General features: G+C 40.7%; 1 pseudogene; it reads right to left on the reverse strand.

The window, feature by feature from the left end:
* Positions 1-11,404: 11,404 nt before the first annotated feature.
* LOC138151828 (large ribosomal subunit protein uL10 pseudogene) lies at positions 11,405-12,474 on the reverse strand (annotated as a pseudogene).
* Between the last annotated feature and the right edge of the window lie 1,571 nt (positions 12,475-14,045).

The raw sequence follows: 14,045 nt of genomic DNA on the forward strand, positions 1-14,045 counted from the left end.
TTTGAGTAAGGGTTGCTGTCTCACACACAATGAACCTAGTTCAGTCAAGGACAGTGGGGTTAGGAACTCATATATTCCCAGCTTTCAGGCTACAATGGATGATCTCTCTGAAAGAAATTCCTGAATGTTCTGTGGGATAAACATGTAGCAATTCTAGAAGAGGGTTGGGAGTCATAGCAAAGCTTCCTCTAATTCTCTGATTGGCTCCCTTCCCAGAAGTATTCTATAGTCTGAGCCTGGCTGGGCGATGATCCCAGTACTCAAATGTTTGTTTCTCGTTTAATAAACAGTCTGGGGCATTAAATTAGGAAAATATTACCACCCCACCTCCTCCCAGCCCACCCTTTCCTCCCTTACAACTCTTTATCTGAAATATCTAAAAGTGACAAGGTTAACAGAACCAGATTCTTGAACTCTGCTCCGCCAGATTCACATCACCCTGTCTCTCAAATGACTTTTAGAGAGAACATTCCAAAGACTAATAAACCTGCCTTTTCAAGAAATCAGCCTGCAATCTAGCTCAAAAAAAGTCAGCAGCTATCCAAAAGCATGTGATGAAAGAGCACATAAATAAATGCCTGCTTGCCAATATGACCCACCCTTCTGACCACTGCCTTCTTCCTGACTTTGCCTGGCTCTAGGCAGACTTCCATACTCTGGCTCAAAGAGCTCCAACACAGCCAACAGAATACATTTCCTCTCCCTCACCCTCAACGGGCTCAGGTTTCCCTGACAATTTTGCCTAAAAAAAAAAACCTAGTCAATTCTCATCAGATCTACTGTCAGAACTTAATTTAGTTCAATAAACATTTTTTAAATGTCTACTATGTGCAAGATGCTCTTCTAGGCTGAGGATACAAGGACAAAAATTTCACAATTCCCACCCTCCAGGAACTTACATTCTATTAGTGAATTCAAAGTGCTTATGCAGTTAATGTTTTTGGAGTTCTTCTGAAAGGGCTTGGACAGGGAGCAAAGGGTACATGAGGTAACAGCTCTCCACCAGGGGGTAAGGCCTTCCTCATCTCTCCCTGAGTTCAAGGAATTTCAGACTCTCTCCAGAATCCTTTTTGTTTGACACTAGTCTTGGGGTTTAAAAACAAAAACAAAAAAAAGCCAAGTGAGACACAGATGGATGGATGCATGAAGAATAACAAAAGTTGGAGCCAGGGCAGCCTCTCAGCTAGTCTAATTTGTTGCTCAAGCTGCTGGGTAGTTAAGTGGATTAAGTGTTGGACCTGAAGACACAAAAATGGGAGTTTGAATCCTGTCTCCAGTGGTTAGTATATGTATGATCCTGAAAAAGCCACTTAACTTCTCTCTCAGTCTTCTCCTCTGTAAAATGGGTATTAAAGAAGAACCTACTTCTCAGGGCTATCGTGAAAATAAAATGAGATAAGTGTAAAAGGCTATATAAATGTTAGCTATTATTATTACAACTACTACTATTTTCTAGTGACAAAGGAAGGCACTGAGTAGCCAGGCACAGACACCCCAAACCAGCCACTGAGTATGTGAGACGCAGGAATGGAACTGTATGAATCTTCCCTGCATTAATTTCCCCACCCCAACTCCCCCACCCTCACCCTCACTGCCACCCCCTTTGCTTTTCTGGTAGGTAGAGAGCCTCTCACATGTTGCCAACTCCACTCCCATGCTTTACCCATTCTGTAATAAAGAATTGGATATTGGGGGGTCCACCTACTGTTGTTCAAACTTTCTTACTCACCCTCACCTCCAGCAGCAGATTGTGACTGTCTTTAGACTGCTAACTTTTTAAAACCATATTATTTTATGTATTTTTGTAGCATGTATGTGTCTATGCAGTAAAAATCTGGATGGCCATTTGAATCTCTGATAACTTTGCTTACTTAAATGCTGCCAGTGAAACTGGGAAATAAAGGAAGACAAAATCTTGGGAGGGAAGTAGATATCAAATATTGAGGTTTAACCCCATGTGATCCAAATTTAAGTTGACAGTGAGATTTCTGGTTGGTGGTTCAAGGAAACAAGTATTAAGAAGGGGTGGCTAGGTGGCATAGTGAGTAGAGTACTGGCCCTGGAGTCAGGAGGACTTGAGTTCAAATCCAGCCTCAGACACAACACAAAAACTAGCACTGTGACCTTTGGCAAGTCATTTAACCCCAATTGCCCTCCAAAAAGCAAAAAAAAAGAATTTATTTTGGGGAGAAAGTAAATATGCCAATATCTTTGATCCTGGTAGACATGAAGGTGAATAAACCACAAGCTGACCACATTCTCTTCCCTTAGCCCTGAAAACTCACACTTGAAAGGAGAGTTCCTTCCTCTGAAGGGGGCCAGCCATTAAAAAAGAGAGTAAATTGTACCAACACAGCTCCTCCTCTGAACTTTCTTCCCAACTATGCATTCACACTCATAAGTAGGGTCTCTAGAAGGGCTGATACTCTTGGGCTCGACAAGTACCCAACAGATACCCAATCCTAAAACTATAATCAGAACCTCTATCATAATGTATTTGCCACAGTCAACTACTAGTCAAAATTAACTGTTAGCAAAAGTATTTACTAAGAGGGCATAGTAAAAACAGTATTTTTCCCCTAATCCTGAGGTACCCTCTTCTACAAGTGCACATAGCATCTAAGGGAAGAATAGATGTAGACACAATACAAATACAAAGGAGGCCCAATGTAGGGAAAATGTGTGGCCAAGGCAACTCACAAGTCCAGAACTTCTGGGCCTCTATGTCCTTTTTCATAATACAGTCTTATCTGCAGAGCGCTTCTGAATTTCCAGGGCTAACTCACTCTTGAGTTCATGGTTGGACCCAGGGGTTTATATTCCCTGAAACTGATATTTTCTGACATCGACTAACTCTTTGCACTCATGTCTAGGTCACTACACTAACTGGACAGGGTATCTTCCTTGTCTGATATGGGGGAAGTAGGTAGAGAAAATTCCCCTTCTTTTCCACAAAAAGTTAAGAACTAAGTTCTTCCCTGACTTCTGCATCTTGTTTTGACTCATTCAAACTGACCACCTCATCTAAGATTAGCTATTTGAAGCCCTGAAATGGAGTAGACAAATTATGTCTAATGACATAACCCCCTTCTGACTTCCTTCAGAGAAAGGTGTATATATTTTGCAAAAAGAACAGTTGGATATTATTTTTTGTAAGCAATTGGGGTTAAGTAACTTGTTCAAGGTTACACAGCCAGGTGTTTCTGGGTGGGTGCTAAGTGTCTGAGGCCAGATTCGATCGCCAGGTCATCCTGAAACTGGGGCCGGTGCTCTTACTCACTGTGCTACCTGGCCGCCCCATAGAACAGTTGGATATTAACACCTTAGCATCTGCAATATCCACTGAGCTGGGGGTTAAGCATGGGACCAAATCTCTCATCAAATATGCCTGTATGTTTGGTTCCTGATTCAGAGGATAACTTATTGGTTGGCTGTCCAGTGCCACTCAGTAATTAAATATGTAAAGTCATTTGAGGGTTAGAGCATTAACAGTTGAGTGGATGGGGAATGCCTTCATATATTAGCTTGCACTTGAGCTAATCTTGCACTTGAGCTAATCTGAAATAGACTAAATTAAAAAGAGATAATGAGGAGGAAATACATTCCATACATAGGGGACAGCATGTACGAACACAAGGGCAAGAGACAAGACAAAGTGGTATACAAAGAACAGCAAATAGGCCATTTTTAGGGGAAAGATAATAAATTCTGTTTCAGAAAAGGTGAATGAGAGGTGCTTATGGGGCCCCCAGACAGAGATGACCAACAGTTAGTTAGGTAGTGATGGGGGAAGTTGGGAGAGGCTCTTGGGAAGAGTTAGGATTTGAACCTAGGTCATAGGACTAGCTTCTCTCTACTTAGGGCTGAAGGGGACTTTAGAGAGTATTTCAATTCCTTCATTTTAGAGATAAGGAAACTGAGGTCTTCTGGCTTCCACTTCAGTACTCTTGAATACTGTATTTTATTTTATTTTTTTTTGCTTTTTGCAGGGGGGAAGGGAGGGAAATTGGGGTTAAGTGACTTGCCCAAGATCACACAGCTAGTAAGTGTCAAGTGTCTGATTTGAACTTAGGTCCTCCTGACTCCAGGGCCAGTGCTCTATTCACTATGCCACCTAACTCCCCCTGGTACTCTTGAGTATAATTCTGCTTCTTCATACTATAAATACATAGCCTTCCTCATAATCATGTTTTATCAAACTTCAGAGTATCTTCACCTTCTGTTAGGCTGCATTCCTCCAGGTGAATTATGGGGCCTCATCAACCATGCAGGGAAGTCACAAGGAGTAGCTTGTTCAGAAAGAAGGAAAGAAAGAAACCTAGGCTTGGCAGAGGGAGACGAAGTGGATGTCAAGATTGTTGTTTTTTGGAATAGTCTTCAAATATGCAAAAAACTTAGTGTACCTGAGCAACCGCTGAATGTGTCTCTTTTATGTCATGGAAAAATGGGTTATTTAAAATGACTAGGGTCAGCTGAAGCCAGGTTTCTTCATCAACTCCACCAAAGCCCCTGAAAGAGCCTTGTTTCCTTCTTGCCAAGGCTTCTCCCTCACTTTTACCTCTTCCCTCCACTCACTGTAACTACCTCCCTGTCACCTCACTGAGTCCTAGGTGTATGGATAACCTAGGATATCCATTAGCTAGATGCTTTTATTTTTTTTCCTTCCTTCTTTCTTTCTTTTCTTCCTTTCTTTTTCTCCCTCACTCCCTTCCTCCCTCTCTCCTTTTTTTCTTTCTTCCTCCCTCCCTCCATTCCCTCCTTCCTTCCTTCCTTTCTTTCTTTCCTCATTCCTTCCTTTCTTTCTTTCCTTCCTTCCATCTTTTTGCTTTCAGCACTGTTATTCATTCTTCTTTCATCAAAAGATTACAAGGCAAGGGACAGAGACATGCTTTCAAAGAGAAAGACTTGGATCCCGATTCTATGTCTTACCCACATTAGTTGTGTGACCCTGAACAAATAACTTAAACTCCTTAGATTTTTTTCCTTTTCTGGAAAAAATATGTGCATGTAGGGGCAAAGGTCATACAAGATAATCTCAAAGGTCCTTTTGAGCTTGATGATCCTCTGATGCTGTAGTGATTGATTCTATTCCACTGTTGAGTGTCCAGAAGGGCTGGAGTATGCCCAGGGATATGCCGGTAAATATTTAACAGTTGCCTCCCTTGGAGAAAAAAGTGTCCTTAGAACATACTTGTAAATTTAATCTGCATTGTTAACATTTATCTTCATCACTTTATTAAGTCTAAATAATCAACAAAACAATAAATTAAACCTTGTAGTATTTGCTGATTCCCCAGGGGCAAATACCCACACTGAAAATTTAATAGTCAGTTCCTACTGTAGTCAGAACCAGCACAACCATAGGCATGCCTTTCTGAGTAAAAGGGAAACACAAAAAAGCAGGCAGGAAGGGAAATAGGTAGATCATACGAAAAAAAAAAAAGGCACAAAGCATATCAGAAAAGGATGTGTGTTCTGGAAGAAACAGATGCCTTTGCTGGGCCCTCACTGGGCTATTTCACAGATGTCCTCCCCCTTGGTATATATACTATATTCTGATGTACCCTAATCATGCTAATAATAATTAATCAGCTTAGGCAGTACAGTGGATAAGAGGTGGGCATGGAGTGAGGAAGGCGATTTTAAATCCTATCTCAGACATTTATTACCTGTGTGTGACCCTGGGCAAATCATCTCACCTAATTGTGCCTCAATTTCATCATTTGTAAAATGAAAAGATTAGTTTCAATGCCCTCTATGACCCCTTTTAGCTCTTAATCTATGATCTTATGATATATATCTACAAAATTTCCCTAATTTATCTAAAAGCCATGTCAACAAGGGAAATGAAGTTAGTCTGTCATGGCATGTTTTGATTAAAGTCATGCTAGCTCCTTATGATGGCTGTTTCCTTAACTATCTCTTTAATATTATGTCTAATATGCAATCAGCAAGGTTTCCAGATAATTGTTTTCAGCTTAATTCCTCCAACTTAACAACCTTAAAAAAGAAAATACATACACAATCTATAATACTTAAATCTGAATCATCAAAATTAAAGGACCAAAATATCACACAGGGTAACAGAATATGGAATAACACTGGAGAATTGAAATATTTAAAGGTACCGTTTACTCAGGCAAACCCAGGCTTCACTTCCTGGCCCCTACACTCCCACCACCTCTACCAGAAGCTGCCAGGCTTGTGTTAAATGGTCTGCCTTGGCTTACAAGGTTAAAGTCACAGTAGTGACTCAGTCTGAAGTCCTTGTAAACCATTAGAAGAAAACATGGATCCTGTCCAGACACACAAAGGAAGAGGAGCAAAATTGTGGTGGAGAGTATGAAATACATGGCAGCACAGATCCAGTCAAGAGTAGAAGGGGGTTCTGTACTCAAGTGAAAGGTGACTAGAAACATAACTGGTGTCAATCCTCTCCCTTGGGAAGTCTACTCCAAGCAGAGAAGTAGCTGAATAACTCTCCCCCAGTGGGCAAGGCCTTTCTCATCTCATCAGAAGTAGCTCAGGTCTCAAACTCCTAACTATCAGAATCACAAAATCGGTGACTTATTCATAGTGGAAGGAAGAGGTTCCAAACAGTAAAGTGGGAATCTAAAGACTAGCTAAATGGAATACGAGAAAAAAGCTTAAAAGAAAAAAAAAACAGTCCAAGAGAAAAAAAGCTGGATATAACCATAGTTGCCAAATAGACAAAGAATGTGACTCAATAAGACAGAAGGAAAAAATTAGTAAGAATTTTTTAAAAACCCATAGCACAATGCATAAATATTATTCTTTAAAGAAAAGTCAACAAAAATACCCAATGAAAAAAGATAACTCTTGGAGTCCCCTAGATATTATAGAATAACAGCAAGAAACTTCATAACTCCTAAAAGAAAAAATAAGGCAGAAATTAGGTCAGAAAGATAAGACTTTAAACCAAAAAATTACTAAAATAAATTAAAAAATAGATAAAAAGAATGCACAACAGAAAATATCTCCAAATTAGTAAAGGATCTTATAAAGAGAATGACAGATATAGGTAGAAGTCGAAGGAAATTTGACAAGGAAAAAGTAAAACAATAACATTGAAAGTATAGATTCTATATAAATCAATGCAACTGATCTTGATGACATTATATACAGAGATAACCTAGGTCAACCAGAAAAACATGGTGCTGTGTGAAGTACAAGGGATACAAATACAAACAATGAAATCTTCTCAGCCTCAAGGAGCCTATAGATATTTGTATTTTACATTACAAACACACACACACGTGTGTGTGTGTATGTGTGTGTGTGTGTGAAAATCTTGAAAATCTTTAACAGTCCTATGAGGAAGTCATAGGAAAAGAAAAAGAAAAAAAATTGTGCAAGAGAACAAAATCTAGAGATCCTAGGCATTTTTTTTTTTTGAAAAACAAAATCTCAGGTCTCAAAAAAATTTTTTTAAGCAATCAGGGTTAAGTAACTTGCTCAAGGTTACATGGCCAGTTATTTCTGGGTGTGGTGCTGAGTGTCTGAGCCCGGGATTCGATCTCCAGGTCATCCCGACACTGGAGCCGGTGATCTTACTCGCTGAGCCACCTGGATCAAGTCTCAAAATTTAACCTGTAGAGTAGGTGATGTCAAATATTTGTAGTACACAACGTATTTAATGATGCAATCAACCACCACCAGGATCATCAGGGCCAGAGCATAGATGATAAAATCTCTGACACAATCATAGATTCTTCTTCTGCTATAATGATGAGCAGAAACAGTATCATCAGGGCTAATTTTAGGCAATTTATCACAGAAGTAGGGTCACTTGGAGTAAAGTTCCTAAGAGGTCATAAGCCTCTTGTGCGTAACTTTTCCTAGGATCTAAGCTGATATGGAGGTGATAGCAAAGTTCTTCTTGTACTGCCACTCACTATTTCCTGGTTCACCAACTAAAATCTTCTTGTTCCTGAGGAACCCATGGTTGTGGTGGTAGTTGAGGGTGTTATCAAATCTTACCATGGTTAGAGGACACTGCTGAAGTACTGCCTCTTTCTTCCATAGGGACTGAATAAGGACTGTCCCTTTTACCTTCATTCAGATACTCAGGATTGCTACTAGGTGGGCTAACAGATCTCTATTCTTCCACGTAAATTCTCACTCACCATCATCATGTAGAGACAATTTTACCTGTGCTTCATCATTAGAAAATAGGGTACCTCCCAATAATTCTACTCCATGATCTTCCAAATCCTCTGTGGGAAGGAGTAGTCTGAACCAACTCTACTGGGGAAAACAAAACTGCCAATGGAGGGGGAACTGAGCTTTTTTTTCCCTAGGGTGTATGGAGCCCACTGGGGAAGCAGTCACCTTAAGGAGTAAATGACTCTATTCAGAATGTAAGGCAAGTGAAGGTCAACTAGATTTTTCTCTAAAAACAGTCCCTCCTCATCAGATAGGTCTTCCTAGAAGTCAGAACCAAGAAATTCTTGGCCTAGAATACCTTTCCCTTTCCTGGAGTAATGTAGACTTATTACAGACACAGCTTCTAGAAAGTAAGGCACCCAACCATGACAGTTAGGAGCATGGCAACAAGGAAGCTGTTGTTTTAAGAGTTCATTCCACTGTTCAGCAATGCCAGACGCCTGAGGATGGTATGGGAGGTGGAAAACCCAGTATGTCAGTATTAGCGGACCCAATCTCAGACCTTCTTCATAATAAAGTGAGTCCCCTGATCATTACCTGGGAATCATTATCTGGTCAGAGGCAAGGGAGACCACAAGGAAGAATGACATATTCTGAGACAACATTAACCATTATTGCTTCTGTGGTAGACTAATAGCACTTTAATGCTATAACCTGAATAAGTATCATATTCAATAAGGGCAAAAATCTTTTTCTAAAATGGTGAAAATTTGCCAGTTGGAGTTAGGTCTGAAACCACAGTGTCATTTCAGAAGTTGGTATGCTTATTGGCATGAGGAACATAGTTGGGCAGGAGTAGTTGCTTCATTTTTTTTGTTAGGGGAATCATGTGGTCTCACACCTACTAAAAACATGGTGTCATGGCCCCCCAGTCCAGACTGGTAATGGGTCCATTCCACAATCTCTGCTATTCTAGTAAGGGTATCAGTCTGCTTATTTAGTAGAGTCAATGGCACAGGATGTCTCTAATGAGCACAGATATGCCCCCCACAAACAACTGTATGTAGTGGTAGTCATTAGCAAAAATTGTCCCCAAAGAGGAGTGCCCTTAATTGTCTAGTCTTATTCTTTCAAGGCTCCAGACCACTCTGCCAGGCCCATAACTACTACTGAAGAATCAATGTAAAGGCTGAAATAAGGATGGGGTAGATAAGATGAAGATCTTGTCTGCCCCATCCCTCAAGTGCCTTTCACATACTAGTCATGCAAGCTGCATCTCAGTCACTCTATATATTCATCCATCATCTCTCTGTCACATGGTAGGTGGCATTCTTCATCAGTCCTCTGGAATTATGGTTGATGATTGTGCTGATCCAAGTTCTTAAATCTTTCAAAACTGTTCATGTTTTAGAAGATTCGATGTTATAGTACAGATTTTTCTCCTACAACCTCCACGTTTTATGTTTGATTTTGTTCTTTTTGCTTCCATGGTAATGAGTAAAGAACTATATATTTAAGCCATACATTCGATTCCATTGTACTATGCAAGGAGGACTTCACTGAAATACAATTAAGGGACGAAGGCAGATCTTTCCTAGTGGGAGTAGATGCCCAGATAAGAGTCTAACTAGAGGAATCCATACAGATCTCATGTCTAGACTAGCGGTTCACAAACTTTTCTATGGGGTATAAACAAAGCTTTGGCAAAACCTCCCTAGTAAAATCCTCTAAAATTATTTCTAATGCCTATCAACAAATAACATAAGGTTCATTAAAAAAAAAAAAAAAAACTTTGGGTATTGTATTGCAGGGTTCCTTTCAGCACAAGTTTGAGAAACACTGCAACGAGATGTGCCACTTGGTGGAGCCAAGGCATAGGGTTAGGGAATGGGAAGGGGTGTCAGCCTCTATTACTCTGAAAACTAGAAATATTTCTTGTTTTCCAGGAGCTCCCTCTAGTGTTTGGTAGATCACATAGCTGTTGAGGGGAGGATGGTATTGCCAGTATTTGGTCCCTCCTTGTTGAAAAGGAGAGGGGAAAGGGAATAAACATTTATATAGGGTCTACCACGTATCTGGCACTATGAAAAACTTTCTACAAATATTATTTCATTTGCTTCTCAGAACTCCCTGTGGTAGGTGCTATTATTATCCACTTTTGACAGTTGTGGGGAATTGAGGTAAACAGAGGCTGAGTGAATGAGAGGCTAAGTAAATTCAGGGTCTAAAGCTGGATTTGTGCTCAGGATTTTGCTTCCTGATTGCAAGCCCAGGACTCTATCCCCTGCACTACCAGTTGCCTCTGAAAGGGATCACTCAAGTGGCCAAAAGTCTCCCCACTACCAGTTGCCTCTGAAAGGGATCACTCAAGTGGCCAAAAGTCTCCCGTGGTGGTTGAGTTTGCAGGATAGTTTAATTTAACAGATATTTATTCAGCAACCAGAATGCACAAGGCCCTGGGCTAGGTGCTAAGATTACAAAGACAAAATCAAGATAAGTATCTGTTATCTCTCCTACTAAATGTTAGTATCCTTGAGAGGAATAAGAAAAGAAAATGTTTCTGATTTCATTTTTGTCTCCTCAGAACTGAGGCTGGTGTCTTTCACACTGTAGGGACTTAATGTTTGTTGAGGATTTTTGGAACTGAATACTCTTCCTTCATTTTCCATTGAGAATCAATATGGTAGAGTAGAAATAGTGTTTAATTTGGACTCGAGAAATATTCATTCATTTATTCATTCACACACATTAAACATGAGTAAAAATCCCTTCTCTGAAGTTACAGTGATTTACCACAGTGGAGCGGCAAGAGCAGAGGACTCAGTCAGAGGATCTGGATTCAAATTCTGTTCCTAGAATGACCTGTGTGACCTTTGCAAATCACATCCTTTCTGAGACTGGGTTTCTTTATCTGTAGGCAGCTAGGCAACACAGTGTTGGGACATCCTGGCTTTTCTCTACCATCTTGGCTCCATCCCTTTATCCCCCATCCATTGCATTACTTGTGACACTACAAATATGCAACCAGATTAATGAGGCCAGCATTACTTTGGTAATTTAATGGATATGTGGTTTTATTGGTGTGGCTACTGTTACTGGTACAGGCTGAAACTTCTCATTCTCTACAAACTATTTTTAGATTTTTCTGTAAATCCTCTTAAAAAGACCAGCCTAACACATTAGAAGACTTCATCTGATTCTTTTAGTATCTCAGGGGTACCACTAAACTAAACTTTTATAATATCTCTCATTCTTTTTAGATAAATGAGCACTTTTATTTCTTTGTTTCACAAATGAACTGGCTGAAATAGTTGTTTCCTGTGGGCTAATCAAAGAGACCAAATCCCATATCTTCATCAGACTCCTCCAATTCTTCCTTGGCTTCCACCTTGGACAGAGCTGCAGCAGCAGGTGTAGCAGCAGCCGGAGCGGCAGCAGCAGGGGTAGCCACTGCAAATGCTGATGGGTCAGCCAAGAAGGCCTTCACCTTTTCAGCAAGTGGGAAGGTGTACTCAGTCTCCACAGCTACAGCCAAGACCTGCTTGTACCCATTGATGATCAAGTGGGGTACCAATGCAACAGTTGGGTAGCCAATCTGCAGACAGACCCTGGCAACGTTACAGACACCCTCTAAGAACCGAAGATGCAAAGTAATGCCCAGCACTTCAGGGTTGTAGATGCTTCTACTGTCAAACACCTGCTGAATGATCAGTACAAAGGAGAATGGGGAGATGTTCAGCATGTTCAACAAGGTTGCCTCGCTGGCACCCACTTTGTCTCTGGTCTTAATCAGATGCACATCACTCAAGATTTCAATGGTACCCCTGGAAATCTTGGTGGTGATACCCAGAGCCTGGAAGAAGGAAGTCTTCTTGGGACCCAGACTGGTATTCTATGCTGGCACAGTGACATCACATGGGGCAATCGCACCGGCAATGGGCAGCAGCTGGCACCTTATTGGCTAGAAGCATATCCCTAATCTCAGTCAGATCTTCTTTGGTGAACACAAAGCCCACATTCCCCTAAATATGAGGCAGCAATTTCTCCAGGGCAGGATTGTTCTCCAGATGCCCACGAATGGCTTTGTGCATCATGTTGTTTTTTCCCATCAATACTTTGTGGCCTTCCCACAGAGGGATATCCAGATCTGCTACATCTGCTTGGAGCCCACATTGTCTGCTCCCACAATGAAGCATTTTGGATAATCATCCAAAAGTTGGATGATCTTGAGGAAGTAACTGGACTTCCAGGTAGCTCTGTCTTCCCTGGGCATCGCGGTGGTGCTTCAGGGATTGCCATGTGGGGTTTAAAGACAATGTCACTTACACGAGGATACCTGGGGAGAGAGCCAATATCTCTCATTCTTGCTACGTGACAAGCTCATCTCCTTTTATTGAAATGCATCTTTTATATTATTGTCTTTTATGAGACTTCTCTTATGGAAGTCAACATTGACAATGTATTGAAGCCCACTTTTGTTCATTATGTATATTTCTGTTACTCTCTGGGTTATTTGTAATTTTAATTCTTCTGAGATCATAGACTTTCATGATTTGCCTTACTGAGAGTGTCAACCCCAGAGTTCTAAGGACAAACAGAATTAGCTTGTATGTATTAGGTGTTTTATTTCTCTCAAGGTGGTGGGATGCACATGGAGCTACATTCAGAAATGGGCTCACATTGGGGTTAGTCTGCACAGATTATAAAGACAAAAAAGAACCACAAAGCTGAGTGGGAATGGCTGTGTCATAAGCCAATCAGGCATTGTCATTTCACAGAGATCATGAGATGCCTATATTGAACAAGGAAGAGCATCAGGTTGAGAAAGTCCCCAAGGTCCGGGAACTAGTATGCTTGTACTGGTTCTTTCTGTTAGAGCTGGTATGAACTGGCGTAACTAAATTCTGTGGTTGTGAGAACAGCAGAAGAAGTTACGGGTTCAGCAAGAGAACACTACAAAGGATCTCTGGTGTGGCAAGCTCAAGGGATCTCAGCCTGTCTCCTGACTGGCTGATTCTGATTCCCAGGTTTTTCTGCCCTTCTCTTTTGAGCTCTAAAAGAGCTCAAGAAAATCAAGGTAGCTAGTGATAATCATTTAATATCATTTGAACCTCAATAAGGGTCAGAGCCTGAACTAATTGACTAGAAGAAGAGCCTTCACTTAATAGATATCCCTTTGTTCTCTGAGTAAACTCAGAGAATACCTTTTCCTATGTCAACAAGGCCAGATAGAGCTGACTAAAGAGCATTTTTCCTCTATGGCTATTAAAAAAAGAGACCTTTAACCCCAGACCCTATCTCAAATAATGGGACTTTTCTTATCTTAATATTTTATGGATATATACTATGTTACGGCACGCTAATGGCAAAGAAAACACAGACATCCTGACGTGAGACAAATAAACACAAGCCTTGATGGGGGCCAATCAAGGCATACCCAACATTCATGCATTCAACCCTAAGGTTTCCCCTAAGCCTAAATGGTGGCCAGTTGAGGTACACACAGCATTTATGCATTCATCCCTAAGTTTCTCTATTCACAGGCCAATGACCACCTGTTTTATAGGGTCAACAGACAAGGAAGGCATATTGCCAAGGGGTGACTTCATAAGGTGTAGCAGCAAGCACCCTGCATACCCAGAAAGGCTACTAGCACAGATTCTTAGATCTGCTTTTCTAAAGGAAAGCAACTCAAAATGGGTTAACAATCTTACTTTAATCAAACACATATCATTTACCTAGTTCAGGGGGGAAAGTTAGCACTTTTGTAGAGAATACAAACAGAAGTTACAAGCAGACAAAAAAAAATACAGACAGAGAAACAGACAAGTAGACAGGGCTTCCAGCTGTCTGACCATTACATCCATACCTAGTTACTTACCAGAGAGGGAAGCACCAACATTTGGGTTTTCAAAGCC

This window comes from Petaurus breviceps, unplaced genomic scaffold (genome assembly GCF_028583685.1).
Source record: "Petaurus breviceps papuanus isolate PSGF00001 unplaced genomic scaffold, PetGlider_PUasm1.0 90919, whole genome shotgun sequence".
In the NCBI taxonomy this organism is placed as follows: Eukaryota; Metazoa; Chordata; class Mammalia; order Diprotodontia; family Petauridae; genus Petaurus; species Petaurus breviceps.